Source organism: Cygnus atratus, chromosome 9 (genome assembly GCF_013377495.2).
Source record: "Cygnus atratus isolate AKBS03 ecotype Queensland, Australia chromosome 9, CAtr_DNAZoo_HiC_assembly, whole genome shotgun sequence".
In the NCBI taxonomy this organism is placed as follows: domain Eukaryota; kingdom Metazoa; phylum Chordata; class Aves; order Anseriformes; family Anatidae; genus Cygnus; species Cygnus atratus.
Genome location: NC_066370.1, coordinates 25,822,882 through 25,834,790, shown reverse-complemented (window position 1 = coordinate 25,834,790; position 11,909 = coordinate 25,822,882). Strand labels below are relative to the sequence as shown.

The 11,909-nt window shown below is 45.8% G+C and overlaps 1 long non-coding RNA gene across 1 annotated transcript; it reads right to left on the bottom strand.

Annotated features, from left to right (window-relative positions):
• Window positions 1-4,098: 4,098 nt before the first annotated feature.
• On the bottom strand, window positions 4,099-9,145 carry LOC118258036 (uncharacterized). Its single transcript, XR_004781777.1, has 3 exons — window positions 9,080-9,145; window positions 7,814-7,882; window positions 4,099-4,540 (listed from the first exon to the last, which is right to left on the bottom strand). It is a non-coding gene; the product is annotated as an uncharacterized LOC118258036 (long non-coding RNA).
• Window positions 9,146-11,909: the final 2,764 nt, after the last annotated feature.

Below are 11,909 nucleotides of genomic sequence, written 5' to 3'. Positions count from 1 at the left end.
AAAGGAAAGGAAAAAGGAAAGGAAAGGAAAGGAAAGGAAAGGAAAGGAAAGGAAAGGAAAGGAAAAAGGAAAGGAAAGGAAAGGAAAGGAAAGGAAAGGAAAGGAAAGGAAAGGAAAGGAAAGGAAAGGAAAGGAAAGGAAAGGAAAGGAAAGGAAAGGAAAGGAAAGGAAAGGAAAGGAAAAAGGAAAGGAAAAAGGAAAGGAAAGGAAAGGAAAGGAAAGGAAAGGAAAGGAAAGGAAAGGAAAGGAAAGGAAAGGAAAGGAAAGGAAAGGAAAGGAAAGAGGAAAGGAAAAAGGAAAGGAAAGGAAAGGAAAGGAAAGGAAAGGGAAGGAAAGGGAAGGAAAGGGAAGGAAAGGGAAGGAAAGGGAAGGAAAGGGAAGGAAAGGAAAGGAAAGGAAAGGAAAGGAAAGGAAAGGAAAGGAAAGGAAAGGAAAGGAAAGGAAAGGAAAGGAAAGGAAAGGAAAAAGGAAAGGAAAAAGGAAAGGAAAAAGGAAAGGAAAGGAAAGGAAAGGAAAGGAAAGGAAAGGAAAGGAAAGGAAAGGAAAGGAAAGGAAAGGAAAGGAAAGGAAAGGAAAGGAAAGGAAAGGAAAGGAAAGGAAAGGAAAGGAAAAAGGAAAGGAAAGGAAAGGAAAGGAAAGGAAAGGAAAGGAAAGGAAAGGAAAGGAAAGGAAAGGAAAGGAAAGGAAAGGAAAGGAAAGGAAAGGAAAGGAAAGGAAAGGAAAGGAAAGGAAAGGAAAGGAAAGGAAAGGAAAGGAAAGGAAAGGAAAGGAAAGGAAAGGAAAGGAAAGGAAAGGAAAGGAAAGGAAAGGAAAGGAAAGGAAAGGAAAGGAAAGGAAAGGAAAGAAGCCGGTTCCAGTGTTTGTCCACCCCTATAGCAAACGACTTTTTCCCAGTGTCCAGTCCGATCCTCTTCTGAAAGTGTCTCCCTTTCCCTTGCACCCAGCACGTGGTGCCCAGCCCTCCACAATTGCTCTGTGTTGCATTGGGAGCCTTGCCTTCCCCAGCTGTGTGACAGGAGCAGGCAGGACCGGGATCCCTCGCAGGGTGCCTTGTGGCCCAGCTACAGCTGCTGGTGCCCAGAGCTTGCCAAGGCTCGCCCCGCGCCCGGGGCAGGTGGTGCAGGAGATGTGGGATTCGGCCACCAGCAGCGGGAGCTGCAGGAGAGCTGCTGCAGCATCGCCGTGCCTGCTGCCCTGGTGCGTGGCTGTGCGGCCCTCCTGCCTCCTGCCCCGGGTTGGGAACCATCCTGCTCGTGCGCTCAGTGCCGTGGGGACTCGCTGCCCCTCAAGTGTGCACATTCTCTGTGGTGAGGGTGAAACCCTTCCCATTCAAGAACATGATTTATCGCATCTTTGACAAAACAGAGCAGTGTTGATCTGAGCCACCTGCCGTCATGCAGGATGTGAGGTGTTGAAGGCTTCATCTCCACTATAGCAACCCACACTGTGCTCTGTAATTCTCAATAATTACCTCGTTTACTTTCCCTATGATATCTCAGGTATTCTGTTCTGTATTTCACTGGCTCTGCTTGCCATAGATTTGCAGTCTGCATTCAAAGACTGCAAAGCCAGAAGAGATCGCTGTGATTTTCCAGTATGACCTCCTTCATAATACAAACTGCAGCACTCCCCCAGCCACATTCCTGCCTGGCTGCAGCATCTTGCGTAGGAAAAAATTATCTCGTCTTAAAAAAGCCACTGGGGTAGGAGGCTCATGCTGGCTCTCAGGGAAGCGCTCCAGCGCGTGGTTATCCTGGCTCTTCACGTTTGCCCCCACTCTGGCATCACAGAGCTTCAATGTGCAAGCACTGGATCTTAAACACACTTTTGTCTGCTAGACCAGAGAGACCTAAAGGCAGCGAATTTTTGTTCTCCTTATAGGTGTTCATAAGCTGTAATCAAATTACTGTAATTATCTCTCTGTCAAACTAGCCACGGTAAGCTCTCTCGTGTGGAGTGCTGAATATATTTTGAAACCGGACCTTAAGTTTTAATCCACCACCTTCCAGAGCTGAAGGAGAAGCAGCAGCTATTTTTGTGGGGTTTTCTTGTCTTCATTTTCAAATCTAAGTGAATGTAAAAGCAATTTCACAGCCAACCAAAATGTGAGAAAGGGACAAATGTATAAAATAAATCCAAGTGCGCTCATAGCACTGCAGTGCTGAAAATATTCAGCAGTCCAGATGCGGGCTGTTAGTGGTGGCCGAACAGAGAGCATCCTGCCAGCTACTGAAATCCTGGTAGCGTCAATTCAGCAACTGTCACTGAACATTGCACAGCCCCTAGAGCTACGCAGTGTTGCCTTGGAGACATTTTTCATGCAGCAGCGTGGACAAGGTTTCCTTGTGCAGTTCACGTTGCGTTTGACTTGTATCACGACACTTGCACCCCTCCTGCCCCGGTGCCATCCGATGCCGCAACGTGCTCGTCCCTGCACTGCTGCAGAAAGCAACTCACAAACCTAGTCGAAACTGCAGGGATCTGTATTGTTTGGAGTTTCAGTTTTCCAGGTCTGTTTGCAGGGTACACGGAAAACCTAGCCAAACACCTGATTCACCCCTCTTTAAGGTACAGCAACTCCAAAAGTTAGGTTTAAGAGTAATTAGTGGAGCAGTCTGGTTTGAAAAGCAAGGTTTGAAAAGGAAGGGAGCGTCAGAGCTGGAGGGCAGAGCTTTAACCCCCGGCTTCTCCAGGAGGAGCAGGGATGGAGAGGGATTTCTCTCCCTTCGCTTCCAGCCTGGACTCGAGGCCCGCAGTGCCGAGCTGAGCTCTGAGGGCCAGCAGCGCACGCGGGTCCCCGCCGGGTCACTGCGGCCGGTCACGGTCACGGTGCTCCCCGCGCCCCGAGCACAGCTGCGGGCAGCCAGGCTGGGTGCTGGACTTGAACGCCGACCGTGCGATCAGCACAGGCTTTGTGCTCGCAGTTATAAAAGTATTTGGGCCTCCGGGTCTGCAAGCTGGGCAGCGCAGTGCTCTGCCTCTCTGCTCTCATACCAGCTGAAATCTTCTTTCCGTACATATGTAAATCCTCCAGCTAATGCCTCAGGTAGAATGCACGCTGTTTATTCATGTGTGTGGTGGTTGCAACCAGCAGCTAGACCTGTTAGGAGAGAGGTTCCAGTTCATGAGGGGTTAGGAGACAAAGCTTCGGGCTGGCCCAGCGTGGGCATTGGTAAAGAAGAAGAGTTGCTTTAAAAGCCAGCAGTTGCTCACTTTGGAAGACATTTTGGTCCTGCTCTGCAGCTCAGACCAAATGCTTTTGTGTTAGTGGGTTAAAATAAAAACAGCAACAGACATATCAATAACGTGGCAGCAGGCCATAATCCTCGATGGTTAAAACTCTCCAGGACTCAGTATTTGTACTTTGGGGTAGCTCAGTGGAAGTCAGTGGAATTGCAGCAGCTTCCACCAGCCGCTGATCAAGTCTTCGCATTCTTCTTACTTTATCCTCATTGTGGGGATATGGCGGGACCTGGGCCAAATGACCGATTCCTGTTAAACTCACTGGTTTGGATCTCGCAGACCAAGGCATGCACGCATGGAAAGCTGCTGCAGTGCTCACGTGAACGTGAGGGAGCTGGCAGCCGTGCCACGTCCCTCCGCGAGGATTCGCTCGCACCGCAGGAGACCAGCGCTGGCCTGGCACGCAAGCTGCCCCCAAAGGCAGCCCTCGGCACGTGTCCTGCGGCTCTGACTGCTCCCAGCCTTGATCTTGCCAGTGGTTGGAAAGTTTCATGTAAGTGCCTACAAATGCACCGCTTGTTAAGGTAAACAGGTATCGGCTCACCTCTTTGGGTGTTCTCCAGTCCGACATCCCTTTTATGTTTGGCTCACGCACCTACCAGAAGACTAATCTTGTTTGTTAATCTGATTCTTTTTGTCACCTTGTTTAGCTAAGGGAACTGATTTTAAAATAGACAAGATTGTAAACAAGAGCAGCAAATGGTGCTTGAAAGCTCCTGAGAGCCCCAGTGCTCCCATTGTTCCAGCGAGGAAGTGAGCCGCCTGAATTACATCTGCATGTGTCAGACGGAGCCGGAGCCGGGCCTCCAGCTTCAAGCCCTCCGGTCTGGTGGAGCCTTTTGTCTGAGGATGTAAAACCTCAGACGGCATTTGGCCACCGCTCCCTCTGGAGATAACCCTGCTTGGGGCAATTTGCTTACCTTTGTTCCGAGGCTGTCAGCGGTGGCGGTGGCCACGGAGGGACCCTCAGTGGATTAGTGTTCACACAGAGGCTTTGTAACAGGCCTTCAAACACATACCCATACGGAGTTAGTTTAAGAAAAACAAACTGCTAAAATGACAATACATTTGAATAAAATGTTTACAAGATTTTTAATATTCACATACTATTAATGCCCCGTGTGAGTGGTTCTCCAGTACACTGTGACACGGACAGATGTGAAGAAACGAGCCAAAAGGCCTCCTGAGGGATGAATGCCCCTGGCTGACTGTGCAGCAAGCAAGAGCAGCTCTTAACTCCACTCGGAAACTGTCCCCATTTCCAGGTCCGTGTCAGCTTGCGTCCAGAGGAAAAAGGCTGAGAAAACAGGGGAAACCACTATAAATTCTCACGACTGTCTGACGGGTGCACAGGATTACTTAAGAGTTCAAGGAGCTTTGTCACTTTATTAAGAATGTGCAAGGAATTTTAAATTGTCTCTGGACAGGCTCTCAAATGCTGTTTCTAGAGACTGAGTTGATTTTGGCTACAGTCACTGGATGAAGTTGTACATGGACTTGCTGTGCAACCCATTAAGTATTTGTGACTGAATAGGGGCTGATCAGCACAGAATTTGCCCCAGTGCAAGAAAACAAAAATAAATCTGGGCTGGATTTGTAAACCATACACTGAAGCTAATGAGACTCTTTTTCCAGTAAAATAAAATTTAGCTCCACATGATTGAGCAATCCCAGAAATGCAAAGACAAGACAGCACAAAAGCAAACACTTCTCAAGGGCAGATTGCTAACGTGCTGATTGCGGTGATAAAGCAAGAAATATGAAATTAAGTATAGTCTGTGACCTTATCTGTACTTCTGGCTTATTCCCATGCCCAAATCAAGGGCTGAAATTTATTGTTACCCGGCCTTTTGCAGGCTGAGGTTGAAGTAACCCTGGTGATCCCAGTTAGTGCAGCTTACATGGATCAGGCTCCTAAAGCATTTGTCGCCAAGCAAACTCCCCTGTCCCTTGGATATGTGAAAGGTGTAAGTTTGTTTTCCAAAAACATTCCTCCATCTTCCCTCTTCTCTGGAGGTAGGTATCTGAGGTGGAAGGCTTCCAAACAATTAAAACAATTGCTTTTCTAATTACCTTCTCCATGGGAGCTGAGGGATACTGGTGAGGGACAGCACTCCGGTGTCACCACGGGGCTGTTGGTGGAAGGGGATGGGGACAACCTTCCCCTCTCCTCACCTCCTCCTGAGCACAGGTACCAACTGCTGCCTGCAGGGCAGCGGGACACCAGCCTCAGTTTTCTGGTGGGATGAGCAGGCATGGAAACCGATCCATCAAGGTTAACAGACATCGAGGTTAACAGCTTATGGGTCTGGCTTCTGTTACAAAACATTAGCTATCGGCTTTGCTTCAGCATGAAGCTTGGCACACAGACACTGCGATGGCAGAGAAAAAGAAAAAAGGCAGTTTGGTGGGGCCCAGAGTGCTTCACCTGGTGTCTTTTCCCCCTTGGACGCAGAGCAGCTCGGTACCTGTGCTGCCCTGCTGTGCCACCCCGCCAGCTCCCCGCGGAGCCGCGCCGCGTCCCCACGTCTGCGTGAGCACCAGGGGCACGTCTCACACCTCCCCTCCCCTGCGGAGCTGAGCCAGGGGACGGAGGAGGGGGCATCAAAACAGGCCGTGAAAGAGCAACTGGGGGCAGGGAGGAGAAGGAGGAGAAGGCAAGGGCGCAGAAGGCAGAAGGTACCGGTGGGGGCTGCACTTCAGGGTGCCCTGGTCGCCCCCAGGCACCGCGGCCGTGACCGTGACCCCGTCAGCAGCGCCCAGCTGCACCTGCAGCCTGCCGCTGTCCCCAGGAGACGGCTCTGCTCTCCCGGCTGTGCCATGCAGCTGGGTTTTGTACGTGGGATCTGCACCGTCCTGGAGCCGAGGCCTCACAGAGTCTAGATTTTTCCCCTTAATCAGATCTCAGGCTTTTAACAAGCTCATTAGAACTGCAGAGAAACACATTTTTAAAGCAAATTAAATATAGACGAAATACAAATAGCAAGCCACGAATGAACTTCCGTGCAGAATGAGTCAGGGGAAGCGCTGAGAAAGGCAAGACCCACATTGCTGCACCTGAGGTGAAAGGCCAGAGCTTTTATCCACTCAGTTATCTGCCCCTGGTTTCAAGCACAAGTATAAAACCTGCCTGCTCAGCAGGCAGTACGTATGAGTTGAACCAATTAGTGCCATATTATGCGACTTTGCAACCTCCATGCATCTGCATTTATTACTTGCTTAAGAAAATAATATTACCTCTAGCTTATTTTCCTAATACTTTTTTTTTTTCAATTTGCTTCTGTAATCATTAATCAGACAACCGACTTCTTAATGGAGCAAAAAAACATCCCACCCATTTATCTGTCCTCTAACAGCAAATTGCCATTTGCTGTCTTAAACAGGAAATGAGCAATTATAAGGCACCAGGAGGTTATTTTTTATTTCTCATTCTCCCCTGGAATAATAAGCGTATCAGGGCATATGTGCTGTATATGTTGATTATTTGGACAATTGGCTGTGAGGTAAATAGTCCTTAAACACGATGGCAATAGATGTGTCCATTACAATTTGAAAAATTGCATTAGCTTTTTAAAATAACTAGGTTTATGTGTTTTCCAGATAGCACAGGGTAAGCAAAAACCTTTTAAACTAATCAATAAGTAAAATAAATTAATTTTCCCAGATTGCTTCAACATGAAAGGATGCAACAGCACAAACACATGACAACTGATCATTTTGCTAAGCTGAAGTTAATACTCAGTTGTTAATGCAGCGTTCATTGCATTAATTCCAACCCATCCAAAATTCCTGTCAAAAACACCCGCTAACAAGAAAAGACTCCGCTCCCCACAGCCGCAGAGGCTCACCCGGACAGGGGGGCACCGGGCAGAGCGGGCAGAGGGCAGTGGGTGGAGGCCTGCGTTCATTTGCTAGCTGTGCATCTTAGGCCAGCCTTTTAGTCACTTTGGGAAAGAATAAAATTTAATCAGAGGAGATGGCATATGCCATCGGAAAGCACTAACAGCAGCACTGACAGAAAAAATATTCACAACCTTTAATAGATCAATGTTAAGAACTGTGAGACAAAAATTACGATTTTGCACAGAGCAAGTGCTTTTATCTGCATTTATTCTAATTGCTGTGCCTTTAACATAAACAGTTAAAAGGTGTGCATAGTCTGTTCTACCAGCAGTGAAACGACAGCCAAATGTTAGTCCAAAATTAACGAATAGATGTTCATGGTATGTAACAAATCAAGCTACTTTTCAGCTAGCATTTGTATACCAGCGCTGTTGTTTCTGCCTGGTACAGTATTGGCGAATCTCTCCCGTTCGTGTCCCTAACCAGTACAATTAGTCAGCTCTTTGCTCAGCCCAAACCGCAGCCATGCTCAATGACAAGGAGGGAGGGGAAAAAAGCCTGTCAAACAGGATTATTCGAGAAAAAAATAGCTAAGTGGATTTAAAATTGCAACCTGTCACTGCCTTCTGCAAGTCATTTAGGAAGAGCTGGAAACTGTAATAACAATTTTATCAGAAACATAAAACCTAAGAAAGAAAAGGGGACTTCTGGGAGAACATAGGCTGACCTGGCTTTCAGCAGAAATGCTGGGTTCAGGGCACAGGCAGTCCTGGTGAACGCAGATTGAGGATGACACCTGCAGTTCTCAGAAACGGTATAGAAAAGACGTATGGATTACAGAATTTTATATCTATAGGCAATTTTATATATTTATATTTAAATATGGAATATATACACTCTATTACATATAGAATTATGTATTCTGTAGATTATATAATCTCTAAATACATATTACACATAATTGCATGCTTAATATATATTAGGTATACAAACATCTATTTAATCTACTTGATATTTTGACATGCGATATGCATGTATTTATGTATTTTATATATTTATACGCAGACACTTAAACTCGATTGCCCATAGGACTTTTCCCAAAGTAGCAATGATGTGTTAATGCCCGTGCCACTAAAAGCACCGGGACCTCCAGCACTGGAGCTGACAGACCTCACTCCGGCCATATGAAGGTGAATATGCCATCGGCAGGCTTCCACGCCCTGCTCCCTCTCCTTTCCCAGCAAGGCTTCTCCCTCTCTCGCTGCGCGAGGGACACCCCCACCGCTCAGCCTGCTGTGCCGGCAGAAATAACAATGCTTCCTCTTTGCCTGCTTCCTCCCCCCCCAAACCTGACTTGCAGGCAACTTTAGGAGATTTGGAGATCTCATGAATTAACTAACTGAAGACAGAAGTCAATTTAATTCTCCAGCTCCTTCCATAGCCTCTTCAAATCCAAAAAAACTCTTATAGCTGGCCCAGGAAGAGAAGGGGTCAGGAGCTGGTGCCTTGACTGAGGAAATTTTGCCCACATTCAAGGACAGGTCTAGAAGAACTACAGTGAATGCTGTCCCTCTCCCACACTGGGGAGGGACGTGGCATTCTGTAATTACCATGGGTCCTATCCACTAATCTCAAAATAAGCTAGAATATTTGTTAAACCCTTAGGATGTCTTAAAATACACGTGATGGGGAAAAAACAATACTAGACGTGAGAAGAATATGGACACGGTGGTGGTTACACACAGGACAGGAAAATAAAGTGAAGATTCCTGTTGTTTCCAAAGATGACAAGAGCAAGTTGTGACATCTGACATTCTCCTCCCATAAACTCTTCAAAAGAGAGAAATGGTGACCACACTGATGCTCTTACAAAATATTTATATATATATATATATAATATATATAGAATATTTTTATTCTGGCCAATGCAGATGTGAACTTTGATCTTCTAAAATTTATGTGCTTCAGGCAATTTGAAAGCTTTCCTTCTTACCCATAGCAAGGCTTTCTTGCACAAAATCAGAAGATGCCATCCTTCCACATCAGAAGTAATAAAAAGCCTATTAGATAATGAGAGAGAATGACTATACCTACCATTCAGAGACAGGAGACATGAAAAGATCTAGCTCATTGCAGATATTCCTAGGTCAGAATTAAAGAACGGTATGGACAAGCTCTAGAAAACCACAGTTCAAGCATGAAACAGATCTCACACCTAGATTGTGGGTGGATAAAATTTCCAAGTCTTTAATCACAGAGGCATGACCATAGCAGGTAATCCTAAGGAGATGGCCTAAAGTTTTATAAGGGGGGCGATATTTTGTTCATTAATCAAGGAACTGGGCTTATTAAAAACTCTGCCTGCTTGTATTGGCATGGCTACTGTTGTTAATTATTCTTTGGCTGAAAAGTTGAATGTCAAATTCCGGGTCATTCAAAACAAATTGTGGCTGACATGGTAGCTAGCCCCATCTCAACATTGCCTCTTGAGGTTTACAAAGCAGACAGTTGGAACTTATTACAAATTATTTTTAACGACCAAGTTAAATGCTTTATATCTGTCTTTTCTGTTCTGATCCAGTCATTGTCCCTGTAGTCTTTCTTGGGAGACATCCATGTCATGCATGTTTCCAATTTAATATTGTTCCTTGACTTATCTAAATGTTAAAAATAACATTAAAATATTAAAGTGGTTGAGCGCATTCCTCCTAACTCAGAGTTGCTTCTGCAGTTTCATGTGGTGCTGGTACTTTTCCTCATCCTAAAAGATTATGTAGCTTTTGTTGTTCAAAAACACAGATATGTCCCCACCTCCTTACTCCCCAAGGATTCTCCATTTCTGAAGAGAAGAATTCAGCAGCTCCAGACAATGCTGACCCTAGCAGGAATCCCTGTGGGACTCCCGGTGCAGATCCTGCTGGTGTACTTGGGCTAGAGGCACTGGAGAGCAAACACGCTCCTTCTCCTCCGTGCAGTTGTTTAAATGGTGTTATTTATTTATGAAACGATGTGACCCAGCAATGAGAACGTGAACCGAGAACAGAAATGAGAACATGAGCAAAACCCAATAATTAAATGCCAATGTTTATTAGTCTGTGTTCTTCTGCCTCCTGCATTGACATCTGCATGAGAAAACCAGGATGTCTCTCCCAAACCACACTGAAGTAAACAGAGCTTAGCCACATATATCAGATTACAGGATATTGGTCCTGAACTAGTTTTGAACCAATGATCTAATCCTATTACCAATCCTGTGAGTCATTCAGGTCCACCAGGAGCTTTTAAAGCATTTTTTATTTAATAAAAACTTGCTGGAAAGACATAGTGTGTTTGGAATACACTCTCACCATCTCTGTTGATGTACTGACAGTAGAAAGTATTCTTACAAGTCTCAGACCTCTTTGCACAAACTGATGATGTTATTAGAGGATTAACAACTTAAGCTATTGGTCCTCCACCAGAATGAGTCCTAATTTTGAATTCTCTCCAGGCAAATCGGTGCCGAGAGTTTCATTTATCTGTTCAAAATCCCTGAAACAGCCGTGGTATCTCAGAGTACTTCTCTGTAGCTCTGAGAGGTCTACATGGGATCTGTCCCAAAGAAGAAAAAACAGGAAAGCAAAAGAGAAAACACATTCATCAGGAAATAACTAGTACCATCAGTCAATGGGTCTGGCTCTACAGCCCTCTGAGTGAAGTCTCATGGATTTTGTCCAAAACAATGACTGAGGGGAGCCCATTCTGTTACTCTGTGTCTTGTAATAATTACCTCCTTGAGCCCAAACTGTCATCTTCAGATGAGCAAACATCCCAGAGCATTACAACTGAGTCTCTTGAGATACTCAGTACAAACAGCAGGGAAAAAAAAAAAAAAAAAAAAAAGGCAGTTTAAAGAACTGTTTCATTATCTGGGTGAATACTAATGCTGTTTCATAAAATAACAGCAGAAAGAAATCTTCAGCTGTTAGAAATTTCTGCTGTTAGAAATTTTTTATGCTGCTAGCAATTTCTGGATGAACCAGTTTCAGAAAATACTAGACAATTATTCTATCACCCGTTTTTCATCGAAAATGTTGGTAGCTACTCTGCTAATGCTGTACTCCACCATGACCCTACGCAGCAGTTTTACCCTCTCCTCCCTTCATGGGCATTTTGAATGTGTTTTTTTTTTTTTTTGAGTTTTTGCTTGAGTTCTACTTCTGTCCCAGCTGCTGCCGTTCCTGGGCCATTGCCGCAGGCCCGGCGGGCTGTTGTGGCCTGCAGCCCCCGGGCCGTGCCAGCGCAGCGCCATGATGTGCGGGGCCTGCAGGGCCTAGCGACTGCCGCGGGCAGCGCCGCGCTTGGTGACCCCGTGTCCGGCCTAGCGTGCTCTGCGGGCAGGCGAGGCGCTACCTGACAAGATTCCTCCCAAACTCCAGCTTGCTTAGAGCTCATTCAAGTGTTTTTGCACTGCAGTGTGCAAACTTGCTTCTTGCTCGTTTCAGCCGTTCATCTGCTTTTATTTTGTGTGCGCAAGGAGCAGCGCACTAGGCCCTGACAACTCTGATATCATCAGAAGTAGGGATAAAAACAAAACCAGACGCCATAAGCACTGTCTCTTTTTGACTGAACATCGGAAAAATTACTACCAGAAGTTTGAATTTGGTGGGATCACTCGAGCACTGATATATCACACCTCCTCGTGCCTTCCTTCTGGACAAAACCGGTGGAGCTAAGCATGGGGGGAGCACCACTTTTCATTTTTCTGTTCAACTGAAAGTGGTCACTTTGACTTTTTGTTTTGTACTGTGAGCTAAGTGGACAGTGTGTCCTCTGTTTTCTGA